Source organism: Calonectris borealis, chromosome 4 (genome assembly GCF_964195595.1).
Source record: "Calonectris borealis chromosome 4, bCalBor7.hap1.2, whole genome shotgun sequence".
Taxonomy (NCBI): Eukaryota; Metazoa; Chordata; class Aves; order Procellariiformes; family Procellariidae; genus Calonectris; species Calonectris borealis.
Window position 1 is genome coordinate 24,031,287 of NC_134315.1, and position 17,726 is coordinate 24,049,012.

At 43.5% G+C, this 17,726-nt stretch overlaps 1 long non-coding RNA gene across 1 annotated transcript; it reads left to right on the plus strand.

Annotated features, from left to right (window-relative positions):
- Positions 1 to 953: 953 nt before the first annotated feature.
- On the plus strand, positions 954 to 14,884 carry LOC142081778 (uncharacterized). Its single transcript, XR_012673477.1, has 4 exons — positions 954 to 1,080; positions 9,412 to 9,527; positions 11,392 to 11,559; positions 14,141 to 14,884. It is a non-coding gene; the product is annotated as an uncharacterized LOC142081778 (long non-coding RNA).
- The last annotated feature ends 2,842 nt before the right edge of the window (positions 14,885 to 17,726 follow it).

Here is a 17,726-nt window from a genome sequence, read left to right on the forward strand (position 1 = left end):
CAGTGGCACACAGTTTAGACTTCTACAAATTGAAATGTTTTATTCTTTAAGTTTCATGCAGGACTGAAGCACAATGGTGCTATTCTGCACTATGCAAAATGTGAGGATAGATAAGATGATGATCAATTTTGGCCTTCAATATGGGAAACCAGAGAGGCTAGCATGAGTTGAGGAATCCTCTATAAACTGCTGAAGTCAGCAAATTGGGAATAACCCCTTGTAGGTATTTCCTTTCAATTTTTTTTTTCTGGTCAAAGATTAGCTCATGCCCTGGAGCATGACGGTCCTGTCCTTTCTTAGGTACTAATTTACTTGAGCTATATTCAATTCAAACCCCAAAATACAAAGGAACCAGTTAATGTCTGTCACAATCCAAACATACTTTTATTGGAGCTCTTTAATAGAAAAAGGCAAATTCAGAAACTTAAATTGTACAATGAATATTGAAAAGGTAAATTAGAGGTTAGTTTTAAGTCGTCTATTATGGTGTCATCCTTGTTGTTGTTCTCCCTGGTGAGTCACTGGACCTTGCCTCCATGCTGTAGATAGAGTAAACTCTAGATCTAGTCTTGCTCTTTTCATCAGTTTTAATCGTGCTGCTAAATATTTAAATACTTGTCTTCAAAAATATTTTAATTACCTTACACTTTACAATAGGAAATTAAACCATTTACAAAAGACAAACTATTAATTTTCATAGTTTATTCTTAAAGGGAACATTGTTCCCTATTCAGAATAGCTTTGTAATTTTCCTTCTTACCCTCCACATACCCCTATCAGGTTAAGTCTTCTTTCTCTCTTCTTCTTCTTCTCCTCAGGTCCCCTTTAGTCCTACTCTTTAAGAAGAACAAAGACAACTTCTTAAAATTCTGCTTATGTTCTTGGGAAATGTCACTTGTTTGGCAGGGATCCTAAACAGTAGCACAGCTTGATCCCCCTGCACAGCCCTACACACAGCCAGATCTGACATCAGGAAGTCCATGACAGGCATAAATTAAGCTGAAACTCAGTTGCAGAATAATGGATAATGTTTTACAGAATGGACAGTCTGAAAAGCAGATTCTGATGTCTCTTTAGCAGGTCAGTTTCCTCTTCTAAACTCTTCTTAAAAGAGATTGGATAAAAATAGACTTTTAAAGGGCTTTTTTGGGGGGAGGGTAAGGGTTGTTTTTTGTTTCGGTTTGCGTTTGAGTGTTTGGGGTATATTTTTTTTGGGGGGGGTGAGAGGAACATTGTTGTTTTTTGTTTTCCTCTCGAGGATTTACTATGAAATTATTTATTCAAAGCTGTGAATTGCCTTGCTGCAAGTGACCAAACTAATTTTGGCCGTACCATGCGCACAGAAATTTTTAGAAACGTTACTGAAAAGTTTTTGAAAGTTCACAGTAAAAAGGTGAAGATCCCATCTGCTCAGGAATAACTGAGCAAGGTTATATTCAAAGGAGACCTTTTTCCCCTTCTTCCCCTCCTGTGTTGATATCAAACCTGTTAATTAACTTGTTCCTCAAATAGAAAACTGTATGTGTCAAGAAGTAGTATTTAGGAAGGTATTCAAGTAATAGAAATACTGGCTGGCCAATAGCAATATTTCCTATGAGATAATTAAAAATCGCTCAGTTGTAAAAAAAATCCTCAGCACTGTAGTAAATGGCCATGAGAACAAAGCATATAACAGTGTGTCCTGGTTCCAGCTGGGACAGGGTTAACTTTCTTCCCAGTAGCTTGGGGGATGTGCTGTGTTTTGGGTGTGGTGTGAAAGGAGCGTTGATGGCCCATTGATGCTTTGGCTGTTGCTCGGTGATGCTTGCACCGGGAGGGGGGAGCACAGCCGGGGTGGTGGACCCAGCTGGCCAATGGGGTATTCTATACCATGTGACATCATGCTCAGTATAAAAACCAGGTGTGTGGGGGGGCTCGCCCCCCGGTTTGTGACACGCGGTCGGCGGTCGGTGAGCGGTTGTGTTGTGCATTGCCTGCTTTGTGTATTCTGTTATTGTTGTTGTTCTCATTGTTATTATTACTGTTCTACTTAGTTTTATTTCAATTATTAAACTGTTTTTATCTCAACCCGGGAGCTTTCCTACTTGTGCCTTCCCGATTCTCTCCCCCATCCCACCGGGGGAGGGGGGTGATCGAGCGGCGGCGTGGCGTTTATTTTTGCTGGCTGGGGTTAAACCACGACAGTCCTTTTTGGCGCCCAATGTGGGGCACAAAGGTTTGAGATAATGACAGATTATTTAGAGCATATTAAGGAATTTATATCTGGTAACATATTAATTTGTTCTGCACCATGCTCTTGTTTTTACTGTACCTGTTAAAAATTGGAATTGGGTTTTGTAGTCTGTTGTGCTCTGCCGTGACTAATAATGTTTTGCCTGGGAGATTTGTTACTAAAACGCTGGCATTGGGGGTTATTTGGTATTTGGGATTCGTAATGAAGCCGTTTCTGCATTTCGGGTACCACCTCATGGAGACCATTAGCAATTATACCTTTTCCTCCGAGAGATTTTTTATGGAGGAAATAGAGAATGGCACCCTCACTACCTTCATCTCCTTTGTTAAAATAACTTGCCAGTACCTTGAACATCCCTGGGTAGTTAAGATACATCTATTGGTACTCCTTGGGAATATTGTTGCGGTTTTATCCAAGGTTAGTAAGCAATTTAAGAATGTCATCCAGAGATCTGCCCCAAGGCTGGATAGTTATGAGTGGCAGGGCGAGTGGGATAGCATGGGCAAATGCCTAGGGCGATGGGCACCCCCAGTGTTCTGGAACTTTACCCCAGAACAAGTGCAGAACCCTGAAAAATTAGTAGAATATTTGGAAGAAGTATGCTGTCACCCTGGTCATTCTAGGGAGACGCAAATCACTACAATGTGCTGGGGCCTGGCCCACGCCTACCGAGCCCTGTTTAACACCACTCAGAACCCCCAAGGGGAAGGAAACGTCTCTGCAGCTGATGACAAAGCAACAGACCCTGTGGCTACCCCACCCCCCACTGCAAGCACAGCGGCTCCCTCACCCCCCACGGCAGGCACGGCAGCTACTCCGCCCCCTGCAACAGAGAACCAACCCATGACGGTATCAGTCGCCCCTATACAAAAAAGAAAATGCACAAGAAAATCAGCTCGTCTAGTAAGGGATGAAGATGAACCAGGGCCATCATGAGAACAGGAGGAGGAGGAGGCAGAACCCGTAAATGAGATGGTGACCACCCGATCCCTATCTCTGGGTGAGCTGCGAGATATGCGAAAAGACTTCAGCCGTCGTCCAGGCGAGCACATTGTCACCTGGCTGCTCTGATGCTGGGATAATGGGGCCAGTAGCCTGGAATTAGAGGGTAGGGAAGCCAAGCAGCTGGGATCCCTGTCTAGAGAAGGGGGCATTGACAAAGCAATTGGACAAGGGGCACAAGTCCTCAGCCTCTGGAGGCGACTCCTGTCAGGCGTGAAGGAAAGGTATCCCTTCAAGGGCAAGTGGACCAACATGGAGAGAGGTATCCAGTACCTGAGAGAATTAGCCGTGCTGGAAGTGATTTATGATGACCTGAACAACGAGCAGTTATCCAAAGACCCAAATGAAGTCAAATGCACCCGACCCATGTGGCGGAAGTTTGTACGGAGCGCACCAGCGTCACATGCAAACTCATTGGCAATAATGACCTGGAGAGATGGAGAGGAACAAACAGTGGATGAACTGGCTGGCCAACTCCAGCAATATGAAGAAAGTCTCTCTTCCTCCCTACGGGCCTGTGTCTCTGCTGTGGAGAAACTGTCTCAGGAGGTCCAGCAACTCAAAGAGGATATGTCCTGCTCCCCCCCTGCACGGGCCAGTGTCTCAGCCATTAGGAGCAAGCGTCCCTCTGCTCAAGAGAGGAGACATCGTGGGTACACACCCCGGGGCACCCTGTGGTTTTACCTGCGTGACCACGGAGAGGACATGAGGAAGTGGGATGGAAAACCTACCTCAGTCCTACAGGCACGGGTACATGAGTTGCAAGGGAAAACAACCACAAAAGGGGGTTCTTCCAGGAAAACTGCTGCTCCAGTCTCCAGTGAGTTCCCCAGACAGAGTAGAAGGGCTGATTCCACTTCCGACCTTAACAAAGGGACTTCTGACTCATACTTACAAGAAGTGGATAGCGAATATGATGACCAGGACTAGAGGGGCCCTGCCTCCAGCCAGGTGGAGGAAAGGGATAACTGGGTTTACTGGACTGTGTGGATTCGATGGCCTGGCACATCAGATCCACAAGAATATAAGGCTCTCGTAGACACCGGTGCGCAGTGTACCCTGATGCCATCAGGCTATAAAGGGGCAGAACCCATTTGTATTTCTGGAGTGACAGGGGGATCCCAAGAGTTAACTGTGTTGGAGGCGGAAGTAAGTCTAACCGGGAATGAGTGGCAGAAGCACCCCATTGTGACTGGCCCAGAGGCTCCGTGCATCCTTGGCACAGACTGCCTCAGGAGAGGGTATTTCAAGGACCCAAAAGGGTACCGGTGGGCTTTTGGTATAGCTGCCCTGGAGACGGAGGAAATTAAACAGCTGTCCACCTTGCCCGGTCTCTCAGAGGATCCTTCTGTTGTGGGGTTGTTGAAGGTCCAAGAACAACAGGTACCAATTGCTACCACAACAGTGCACCGGCAGCAATACCGCACCAACCGAGACTCCCTGATCCCCATCCATGAGCTGATTCGTCGACTGGAGAGCCAAGGAGTGATCAGTAAGACTCGGTCACCCTTCAACAGTCCCATATGGCCAGTGTGAAAGTCCAATGGAGAGTGGATACTAGTGGAGGCTAACAGTAGACTACCGTGGCCTGAACGAAGTCACGCCGCCACTGAGTGCTGCAATGCCAGACTTGCTGGAACTTCAATACGAACTGGAGTTAAAGGCAGCCAAGTGGTACGCCACAATTGATATCGCTAATGCATTCTTCTCAATCCCTTTGGTGGCACAGTGCAGGCCACAGTTTGCTTTCACTTGGAGGGGTGTCCAGTACACCTGGAATCTACTGCCCCAGGGGTGGAAACACAGCCCTACCATTTGCAATGGACTGATCCACACCACACTGGAACAGCGTGAGGCTCCAGAACACCTGCAATACATTGATGATATCATCGTGTGGGGCAACACAGCAGAGGAAGTTTTCGAGAAAGGGGAGAGAATAGTCCAAATCCTTCTGAAGGCCGGCTTTACAATAAAACGAAGTAAGGTCAAGGGACCTGCACAGGAGATCCAGTTTTTAGGAATAAAATGGCAAGATGGACATCGTCAGATCCCAACGGATGTGATCAATAAAATAACAGCCATGTCTCCACCAACTAACAAGAAGGAAACGCCAGCTTTCTTAGGCGTTGTGGGCTTTTGGAGAATGCATATTCCAAATTACAGTCAGATCATAAGTCCTCTCTATCACGTGACCAGGAAGAAGAACGACTTCAGATGGGGCCCTGAGCAGCGACAAGCCTTTGAACAAATTAAACAGGAGATAGTTCATGCAGTAGCGCTTGGGCCAGTCTGGGCAGGACAAGATGTGAAGAATGTGCTCTACACCGCAGCCGGGGAGAATGGCCCTACCTGGAGCATCTGGCAGAAAGCACCAGGGGAGACTCGAGGTCGACCCTTAGGGTTCTGGAGTCGGGGATACAGAGGATCGGAGGCCTGCTACACTCCAACTGAGAAGGACATATTGGCAGCATATGAAGGGGTTCAAGCTGCTTCGGAAGTGGTTGGCACTGAAGCACAGCTCCTCCTGGCACCCCGACTGCCGGTGCTGGGCTGGATGTTCAAAGGGAGCGTCCCCTCTACACATCATGCAACTGATGCTACGTGGAGTAAGTGGGTCGCGCTGATCACACAACGGGCCCGAATAGGAAACCCCAGTCACCCAGGAATCTTGGAGGTGATCACGAACTGGCCAGAAGGCAAAGATTTTGGAATATCCCCAGAGGAGGAGGTGACACGTGCTGAAGAGACCCCACTGTATAATAAACTACCAGAAAACGAGAAGCAATATGCCCTGTTCACTGATGGGTCCTGTCGCCTTGTGGGAAAACATCGGAGATGGAAGGCTGCAGTATGGAGTCCTATACGCCAAGTTGCAGAAACTGCTGAAGGAGAAGGTGAATCGAGTCAGTTTCCAGAGGTGAAAGACATCCAGCTGGCCTTGGACATTGCCGAACGAGAAAAATGGCCAGTGCTTTATCTCTATACTGACTCATGGATGGTGGCAAATGCCCTGTGGGGGTGGTTGCAGCAGTGGAAGCAGAACAACCGGCAGCGCAGAGGTAAACCCATCTGGGCTGCCGCATTGTGGCAAGATATTGCTGCCCAGGTAGAGAATCTGACTGTAAAAGTACGTCACGTAGATGCTCACGTACCCAAGAGTCGGGCCAGTGAAGAGCACCAAAACAACCAGCAGTTGGATCAGGCTGCCAAGATCGAAGTAGCTCAGGTAGATCTGGACTGGCAACATAAGGGTGAATTATTTATAGCTCTGTGGGCCCATGACACTTCTGGCCACCAAGGGAGAGATGCAACATATAGATGGGCTCGTGATCGAGGGGTGGACTTAACCATGGACACTATTGCACAGGTTATCCACGAATGTGAAACATGCGCTGCAATCAAACAAGCCAAGCGAGTAAAGCGTCTTTGGTATGGAGGACGATGGTTGAAGTATAAATATGGGGAGGCTTGGCAGATTGATTATATCACGCTCCCACAAACCCGACAGGGCAAGCGCTATGTGCTCACCATGGTGGAAGTAACCACAGGATGGCTGGAAACATATCCTGTGCCCCATGCCACCGCCCGGAACACCATCCTGGGCCTTGAAAAGCAAGTCCTGTGGCGACATGGCACCCCAGAAAGAATTGAGTCAGACAACGGGACTCACTTCCGAAACACTCTCATAGGCACCTGGGCCAAAGAGCATGGTATTGAGTGGGTCTATCACATCCCCTACCATGCACCAGCCTCCGGAAACATTGAACGATACAACGAGCTGCTAAAGACAACACTGAGGGCAATGGGCGGTGGGACATTCAAGCATTGGGACACACATTTAGCAAAGGCCACCTGGTTAGTGAACACTAGGGGATCTGTCACTCGAGCTGGCCCTGCCCAATCCAAACCCTTACGTGCTGTAGAGGGGGATAAAGTCCCTGTCATGCATATGAGAAATATGCTGGGGAAGACAGTCTGGGTTGCTCCTGCCTCTGGCAAGGGAAAACCCATCCGTGGGATTGCTTTTGCTCAGGGACCTGGGTGCACTTGGTGGGTGATGCGAAAGGATGGGGAAGTCCGCTGTGTACCTCAAGGGGATTTAATTTTGGGTGAAAATAGCCAATGAACTGAATTGTACGATATTAGTTATTACATAGTACTGTATGTCATCACTTCTATGGTTACCATATGCCATATTAACAGTATTACAGTAAGAATCACCCAGATTAATGTAGGATGAACTCCGATGAAACCGAGCAAGGTGCAACAATGATAGAACCGGACGAGCGCCCAGAACTGGCCTCCGCATGCAACAGTCCAACACCACACACCATCTCTCCTGCCCTGCAAGACTGTTATGACAGGTGGAACCCGAAGTCATGGACTAAATGAACTCAACGGACGTTTTAAAGGGATGGCCCATGGACTAAGGGAATGATATCTCTGTGTGTGTATATATCAAAAGGCAGAGAAAAGGAGCGGTGACTAATTGGAATGTATGGGAAAATGTGAGACCTGGACATGATGTAGATGGTATAGAATAAGGGGTGGATATTGTCCTGGTTCCAGCTGGGACAGGGTTAACTTTCTTCCCAGTAGCTTGGGGGGTGTGCTGTGTTTTGGGTGTGGTGTGAAAGGAGCATTGATGGCCCATTGATGCTTTGGCTGTTGCTGGGTGATGCTTGCACCGGGAGGGGGGAGCACAGCCGGGGTGGTGGACCCAGCTGGCCAATGGGGTATTCTATACCATGTGACATCATGCTCAGTATAAAAACCAGGTGTGTGGGGGGGCTCGCCCCCCGGTTTGTGACACGCGGTCGGCGGTCGGTGAGCGGTTGTGTTGTGCATTGCCTGCTTTGTGTATTCTGTTATTGTTGTTGTTCTCATTGTTATTATTACTGTTCTACTTAGTTTTATTTCAATTATTAAACTGTTTTTATCTCAACCCGGGAGCTTTCCTACTTGTGCCTTCCCGATTCTCTCCCCCATCCCACCGGGGGGGGGGGTGATCGAGCGGCTGCGTGGCGTTTATTTTTGCTGGCTGGGGTTAAACCACGACAGAGTGTTGTCCATTGTTCACTCAGCCTTGTTGCCGATAGCAAGAGGGCTGCTGTTATAAAAGGGGGGGTGCGGAGGGGCTAAGGTAGGAACAACCCAAACCCAAATGCACCCACTTTGGTGTAGATTATTTTTAGCAGAAGTTTGATGCTATACATATGGGCAGTGTTATATCTAGATCTATATTGGTAAGACTACTCAGTATTGTGTTGTCAGTTCAGCAGAGACTCTGAGGTATCTCTGTACCATACTCTACTGTATGCAATCAAAATACCCAGAATAAACCAAAATCATTTTCTTCATGGACAGAAACAATGGAGGAACAATTTTGCTTCCTCCAGGGAAATATGCCTTGTCTTGTAATGCCTGTCACTCTCCTTACCATACCTTACTATATATAACACCACACATGAATATTTTTGAGTTGCCACTCATTTAGTTAAACAAATTAGTGATTCTGTAGTTACGTTTTTTCTTCACGCTATCTGATTATCATGATGAATAAAAAGCATAAGCTTTAACTTCTTTTTTTTTTTTTAATTATGCACACATGCTAATTTTAGCATGAATGTGAAAAAAATATTTAGGAGAAAAAATTGCCTCAGAGTTTTTTTTTCGTTTCTCTGATGCTTTTTGAAAAAGAGTCAATAACTTATGGAAAATCTGAGTTTACGTTCTGTCTTATTTCTTATTACTATTTTGTTTCCCAGCCTTGGGAAACGTGCTTAGAACTAAAAAGAACATTTCCCATGCTTAGAACTAAAAAGTCCTTGACTTTTGCTTCTTTTTAAAAAAATGAAAACATGATCTCAAGTGTTTTGAACATAGTAGAGAGTTGTTATTTCTAGAACATTGATCTCTCTACTTTTACAAACTATTGAAGATTCAAGTATATTAGGGAATAAGATGCTCAGTTGATGCTAATGAATAATATAGGTCTTACTGAAGGACGATATTAACTGAGAGTGCATGTGATTAGACTTTTTTATGCTTGCTGTTCTATCAGTAAATTAATTCAAAATGATGACCCTGTAAATTTCTTTACGAGAAGACATTACATAGATAAATATGATGTAGATCACAAATCTAAAGGAAATTTGTATATTGGTTACATATAGGTAGCCCATAAACTTTTATGAGATGGAGCCAATGGAAGAAGTGATTTAGGAACATCACACTGGATGCCTGCCGCTCACAAACAGACAATATTAAAAAGTTATGATGAGTAATTCTGGTAAGTAGATAATTTTCTATTTTGTTTAATTAACATACTTACAGTATAAGCCTCTTTGCAGCTTTTCTATGTTTAGGTTTTCAACAAATTAGTAGGTTGCTTTAAACTCTTTTTTAAGTTATTATTTTAACTGGGGATTTGAGTGGACAGCTTTTAATGTTTGGTGATAAGTATGTCATTCCACAGAAACTAATTTAGTATTTGAAAGACTTCTTCAAACCAAATGAATCATTTAAAAAAAAAAAAAAAGGTAGGGGGAGAAGACAAAGAAGTAAAGAGAAAAGGTAGGGAACTTAGGGCCAACAGCTTCAATTTTAATTTTTGTGCCTGAAAGACTGAAGTTTCTCTCATGATCAAATGCCTTATCATTGCACTTTCAAATTAGGCCATTGAAGTTAAATGCTGTATTCATACCTACAACTCGGTGTTCAATATTAGACAGTCTGGTTTTGAAGTAAATGTATTCTTTTTGAAAATGAGCCTTTAGAGTTCACAGTTTACTATAAGTAACGTATTCAAAAGAAATATAAATTTGAACTTGATCTAGCTAGTCTACCTGGATTAAATATATTTAGCTTAGGAGAAAACTTATAGTTGCTAAGTTTTGGCTTCTAAGCCCTGTGAAGTGTTGTGTTTCATTTCTGTATTCATGTATGTTCACATACATGTATAAACAGGGGTAGGATGGACGGGTTTTCTACTTTGTAGAAACACTAGCAATATCATAATCTGATGTCTACACAGGAAAAAAAGAAAATTAAAAAATCCAAATACTCTCTCTACCAAAACCCTTCCAGAAGAGTGAGGAATAGGTGGTCACTAATGAATTTCTCACTTTTTGAGTGAAATAAGACTATTACCTATGAAAGGACTAAGCCATCACAGCTGTACTCTGTGCACTCTCCAGTGAAGCTGGGCATAGAACTGTAGTTATGGCCAACATTTGGTCACTGGTATCTAGGACAGTAGTTACAAATAAGGAAACCCAAAATGAAAACCCACCAGGGGTGTGCTGAAGATATCCAAAGTGAATAGGCTAGAAGTAGACTTAGACAGGTTTTAAAGCCAGTGCACTTCATAAAGAGAGTGAATTGGATGGGTATAGTAGAAAGTGAAGTGAGCAGTCATGATTTTTGCACTTCCAGAAATCCCAAGAGAGTATTTGAAAGTGCTTTCTCTCTAAAGTGGATTCCAGTACTCTTTACACTTAATAGGAAGGATGACAACTTACACTGAAATGTGGAAGAGACCCCTGGGAAGCAGAAGTCATGATAGTATCGACAAGAATGATATCATTTAGGATCAGCTGGAGAAAAGGGGAAATGTTATTGCAAGGAATTTTTTATTAATTTGTTTTATTTGATTAAAGCTAAAGTCTTTACCAAAATTGGGAAAATAATATATCCTTGCCACTCATATATATTATAGATCATACATCTTTAAAAGAACAAATCAGAAATGTATCCATGCAACATTAGACAGAAAATGTTGATTTGTTAAAAACAAAAAGTTTCCTGGAAAATAAGTAGTTCTGGGAAAAACAACACAAAAACAAAACAAAACAAAATGAAAATACCCTCATGTCCTTACATAACAGTTCATCTAGAGTGAAGAAATTAAGAAAGAGAGAGTTCAAAGATGGACAATAGATGCACGTTTAGAGATTTGTATGGGATCCAAGTCTCTTCTTTGCCTAGTTCAGACAAGTTGATTGACTTGCCACACTTCTGATGGAAGTCACCAAGATAAACTGTACTGAAGGTTACTTTTTTTCTGTCTTTCTCTCTCACCTTTACTTTGTAGTTGTTATTAATATACACAATGAAACATAGCAATTAAAATATTCATTTTTGTTCTTTTCCAGACTACATCCAGATTTCAAAATCTGAAAGTTTATGAAATGCACTTCTTTGTTTTCAGCATGCTCTACGCAAAAAAAGAATCTAACTTTTCAGCCAAATACTTTGTAAAGAGAAAGCATTTATTTCGCTTTTGGGTCTTAAATATTGAGGAAACCAAAAGAAGAACACAGGTAAACCTTTTTTCTTGGGGGAATCTCCTGTTATCTTGAAGTCACGCTTTCTCATACCTTCTGTTTGTCTACTTTTCTTGCTATGAATTTGGTTTCCTTTCTGGGAACAGTTCTAGCAGAAGAGATAAAGAATACTTCAAATTTAGTCTACTGTAAAACCTAGTGATTAATTAAATTGCAGATAGAACCAAAATCTTTTTTTTATTATTTTTAAATGCTCTCAGGACTAAATAATTATGTAAAAGAAGGTGGATGAGATATAATTGGGTTTCCCCCTTCGACACAATTTTTTGAATAAAATCAATGAGGCTTCTTCTTTTAAATATCTAATGTCTTTGACGGTTAGGGTCTTCACAGGCAATCTAAAAATATGGTACATGGGGGCAAAAGAAGCAAACAAACAATGTGTGAATAGAGGTGGAGCACCCCATTCAAACCCATGTAGAATAAAATTGCAGAGCCTGTTATTAAACTTGTATCTTGCAAGTAAAGATGTCAGTATTCCTCTTTACCCTCACACATATTGCTTGTGTTTATTAATAACCTGTGCTGTTATATTTATTCTATATAAAGTATTACCTATATATTCTGCATAGAAATTATATTCATAGTCTGTTTTCATGACACACACATCAGTACACACACCACCCTGGTGCTATGTGGGCAAATTGTGCCAGGGTTACATGATGACTTCTCTGACAGAAGTAGCACATGATTCAGAGTCTGCAAACGCTCATGGCTCTAGTTCAAACAACTGTGTTACAGAGTTGTCACAGTTTAATCCCAATTGGCAACTAAGCACCGCACAGCCGCTCGCTCACCCTCCCTCCTCCCAGTGGGATGGGGGAGAGAATCGGAAGGGCAGAAGTAAGAAAACTCATGGGTTGAGATAAGAACAGTTTAATAATTGAAATATAACAATAATAATAATAATAATAATAATAATAATAATGATGTTGATGATGATGATGATGATGATGATGATGATGATGATGATGATGACAACCATAACAACAACAATAATAATAAATTGTAATGAAGGGGAAAACAACAAGAAAAAGAGAGAGAGGAACAAAACCCAGGAAAAACAAGTGACGCAACCGTTCACCACCTGCCAACCAATGCCCAGCCAGTCCCCAAGCAGCAATCGCTGCCCCCCAGCCAACTCTCCCCAGTTTATATACTGAGCATGACGTCATACAGTATGGAATATCCCTTTGGTCAGTTTGCGTCAGTTGTCTTGGCTGTGCTCCCTCCCAGCTTCTTGTACACCTGACAGAGCATGGGAAGCTGAAAAGTCCTTGACTTTCTATAAGCACTACTTCGCAACAACTAAAACATCAGTGTGTTATCAACATTCTTCTCATACTAAAACCAAAACACAGCACTATACCAGCTACTAGGAAGAAAATTAACTCTATCCCAGCCAAAACCAGGACAAGAATTCAACTAAGAAGATTTGCAATATATCTTTTCTAATGTGCGTTTTCTACAGGCAGTAAGAAGAAAGAAATCCGTTACCTAACTTCAAAGATGCATAACTGAAAACAAATATAGATTTATTTATAGAAAACAAAGCTCTCCTCAGTGATGGTCAGTTCCGTGTTAGAATTTAAGCTTACTATATTAGCTATCAATCATTTCTCTTTCGGTACGTTTAAAGTGATGTTCTAGAAACAATTTAAATGGCAAAGTATTTTTCCTAATAGAAAATTTATCAAAAGATATCTAACTTGAAGTAGCATCAAGCTGAGAAAAGTTATCCAAGGATATCAAGATGGGAAGAGTTTACAAATCACTGAAAACCAGGATTAGCATGGAAGCAGTTATTAAAGGCTTACTAATAGCAGGAATACTGATGTATCTGAAATGAATTAGTATGAACACAAGCATAATTTGCAAGCATCAGGTAGATGCTTTCTTTGCTGGAATAATATGCCCCAAGTCAAGAAACTACAGAACTATACCACATATAGCGTACACAGCGTATAGAAAGAGACACAACATAAATGGGAGGGCAAATAGTAATAAAAAGGAAAGCAGTATTTTTCTATTTTAGAAACGAAATAGCTTATTTCTTATGTATAGTTTTTGTGTACTACCCGGGCAGTTTCTTAGCAACTCAGCCTTCTGAAACCTTGACCTTGAAAAGGGGCAGCATGTGGAAAGGGATGCAATTTCCTATGAACTCAAATTATGGAGTTGGGAAACTGGTCAGTAAGTGACTGCCAAATAGAGGTATAGCAAAATGTTCTTTTTCAGCAAACAACTGAGTCAAAATACCCAAGGCCAATAACAGTTGTCTGCTAGCTTGCTTTTATCGAAAAGCTGAATATACTACTAGGCTCACAATGAAGAACAAGACAAGGGAAACCAGACAAAAATTGCACAACTGAGCCTGTAGAGAATTTCAACAAAGATTCAAAATATAAAGTAATATTTTGAAAAGAGTGCTATGTCATGATCTCATTCTAGGTGAAAGCTATACCCAGTACAATACAAAAAGGAAATTGGCAAACGGCTTTTTTGTTCATTCTTGAAATGTCATCTCCTAAAAAGCGCTTTGCATGGTTTTTTTCAGAGACAAGCATACCTCAGGACAATCAGACCCTTCACTGGAGGTTGAATGAGGACCTTATAACTTGTCTAGATAGCAGTCACCTGTTCAAATCTCATTTTCCTCTGACTACGCTACTCTCGTTCTTCTATTTATCACATTCTATTTATGTGTTTTTACAGGGAAAACTCCATCAACAAACTGTTTCTTCTGCCTTAAGACTATAAAATCAATGAAAAAGGGGATAAATAAAAAAATGTATTTAAAAATATGTTTACCTTTTTGTGGGTGGAGTAAAAATAAAGAAAATAAGATACTCTCACAAAATCATAGAAACTCAATCTCTGTTTAAACGGTCCAGTAAATATCGCTTTATTGTTATTCTTTTCTAAAATTCAGATGCTGAATCTTAATATCTTAAGTCTCTTGAACAGATCCAGGTCAACATATTTCTGTAAATCCAAATAATCTCAGAAGAAGAAAAAATTAACAGTATTTATAGTCATCTCTATAGATACCTATCAGAGATCAAGATTCAAAGCACAATTTTTGAGACTACTAATCTGCACATCTGGCTTGAGCTCATATTGTTATTAGGAGTGGTTTTGGTTGTTACATTTTGTATAACAATAAAAATATGCGTTATCCAAATTTCTGCATTAAACATCTGAGTTGTAAGTAAAACTTTCATTAGTTACAATGGTAGCAGATACAGCACAGAGCTATTCAATGTTATGATTTTTTTGTATTCATAAAGAGAATATATATAAATGAAAAAAAAAAAAAAAAGATACCTAATTCTAAACATTCTTATTTTGGGACAAAGGATTAGAGCTGTGTAATAGAAAGTAAATATGGAGGAATTCTGTATAGGAAGACAGTAATATTGAACTTTTAGAAAGATCAGCTGAAAAACTTAAGCCAGACAAGAAGCTGAGCTAGAAAAGAGTAATGAAAACATTTGAATGAAAGTTTTCTTAGCTTTTATTCAGTTATTTTGCATAGAAATCTTCAATTTCGTATAACCAGGGTCATAACTTGCATAAGCTGGGATAGAGAATTTATGTGAGAAGATTTTGTGACTAATGCACAACTGATACTTGTAAGCATGGTTCATTTTTTTAGATTATTCTGTTAAAAGATAATTCTGCTAAAAGACTGTAGATGAGGTAGGAAGTCTAACCTCACTCGCAGACGCGATCAGCTCCGGTGCAGGCGTGTTCTGCAGCTGAACAGGGGATTGCAGCGTACAGGGGGGTTTCCTGAGCCAAGGAAACCCCAGGGGAGTGCAGAGACCTGCTGGGAGATGCAGCGGCTGATAAGAAGTGGGCGGGGCCAGGAGTCACGGCGGCCACCCCCTACTCCCACTAAAGGCAGTCCCAGGGAGTGCTAGCGACTAGAAGCACTGTGAACAGGATGGGCAAACAGGGCGTGGCACACCAGCTAGGGCGTGGCGCGGCAGCTTGCATGGAAGGGCATGCAGAAGGGCGTACAGGGAAGGCGCCTCTTCGAAGGAGGTGCATTCCACCAGCCGAGTGGGAGACTTGGTGTACTTATAAATCAGCAACCGTGCACTGTTCTGTGACATCTGCGCAGGTCAAGGGCACTCACCCTACCTGGCCATCAAGGCAGAATGGTGGGTACTTGTCTGCCAGCAAAGGCTCCAGCTCCGGTTGGGGGGACTGTACCATCTATCACAGAGGTGGCCAATAACTCAACCCAGATGGAGCTGCTGAAGGGAGAGGCTGCAGTGCAGACCTCAGACTGCAGGAAGTGCCTAGACCTTTCTTCTGGAGCAGGGACAGGCAGCAGACCTGCCTGCAAAAGGTGTGCCCAGGGAGAGGACCTCCTGCAGCAGGTGGCTGAGCTGCAGGTGGTGAGAAGGCTGCGTAACATCAGGGAGGCTGAGAAGGAGTTAGATAGCTTGTTCCAAGTGCAGTCCGCAGTGGACCTACAGCCCACGGCCAAACAGCCAAAAACTCCCCCACCAGCACACACAAAATGGAGGGGGGGCAATAATGCAGAAGAAAGGACAGTTGCAAAGGCAAGGACCAGCAGGAGGAAGAGACTTCCCCTGAAGCCTGAGGTGGCCGTGCAGAACCGCTTCACTGCTCTGCAGGCTGAAGAGGAAAGACCCATCACATCAGGAGAGGTGCTGGAGCTGAGTAAGGGAGCCCCATCTGCCTCTATATAACAACCAGTGCAACTAAGAAACGGCGACAGATGATAGTACTAGGTGACTCCCTTCTGAGCGGCATGGAGGCACCCATTTGCCGACCTGACGCACTCTCTAGGGAGGTGTGCTGCTTACCGGGGGCTCATATCAGGGATGTCACTGAGAGACTACCAAGTCTCATACAGTCCACTGACTGTTATCCACTGCTGCTGTGGGCACTAGTGATACAGCCAGGAGCAGTCTGAGGACTATCAAGAAGGATTACAGAGCCCTGGGAGAGGCAGTAAGGGACTCTGGAGTGCAGGTAGTTTTTTCATCAATCCTCCCGGTCAAAGGGAAGGGGTTTGAAAGGGCCAGTTGAATCTGGTGAATCAACAAATGGTTACAGGACTGGTGCCACAGCCAGGGGTTCGGCTACTTGGACCATGGGACTTGCTTTGAGAAACCTGGTCTACTGGGGGCTGATGGGGTCCATCTGTCAGAGAAGGGGAAGAGCATCTTCACTCATAGGCTTGCCAAGCTGGTGAAGAGGACTTTAAACTAAAGTGGCCGGGGGAGGGGAACCTCAATCCATCCCATTCTGACCACTTCGATGCCAGGGCCAGCAATAGATGCCCAGAGCCTGGAGAAGGATCACAGGTCAGCAGGAGAGCACCTGAAGAGCAGCACAAAGGAACTCCAGCCAGTAAGACAGCTTCATCGGGGATCCAACTTAAATGCCTATATGCAAATGCACGTAGCATGGGGAATAAACAAGAGGAGTTAGAGACGTGCACACGTCTGCAGGTCTACGATCTTATTGGCATCATGGAGACATGGTGGGATGGCTCGCATGACTGGAGTGTTGGGATGGAGGGATATAGGCTCTTTAGGAAAGATAGGCAGGGGAGATGAGGAGGAGGAGTCACCCTCTATGTCAATGACCAGGTGGAGTGCATGGAGCTTTGCCTGGGGATGGATGAAGAGCTGACTGGGAGCTTATGGGTCAGGGTTAAAGGGAGGGCAGCGAAAGGTGACATTATGGTGGGGGTCTGCTACAGGTCACCCAACCAGGAAGACTGAGTGGATGAGGCCTTCTATAGACAGATAGGAGCAGCCTAACATTCACAAGCCCTGGTCCTCATGGGGGACTTCAACCACCCCGATATCTGTTGGAGGGACAACATGGCAGGGCATAAGAAATCCGAGAAGTTCCTGGAATGCGTCGATGATAACTTCCTTCTCCAAGTGGTAGAGGAGTCAACGAGGAGAGGTGCTATGCTGGACCTTGTTCTCATCGATAAGGAGGGGCTGGTGGGGAATGTGAAGCTCAAGGACATCCTTGGCTGCAGTGACCGTGAAATGGTGGAGTTCAAGAGCCTTAGGGCACCGAGGAGGGCACACAGCAAGCTCACTACCCTGGACTTCAGGAGAGCAGACTTTGGCTTCTTCAGG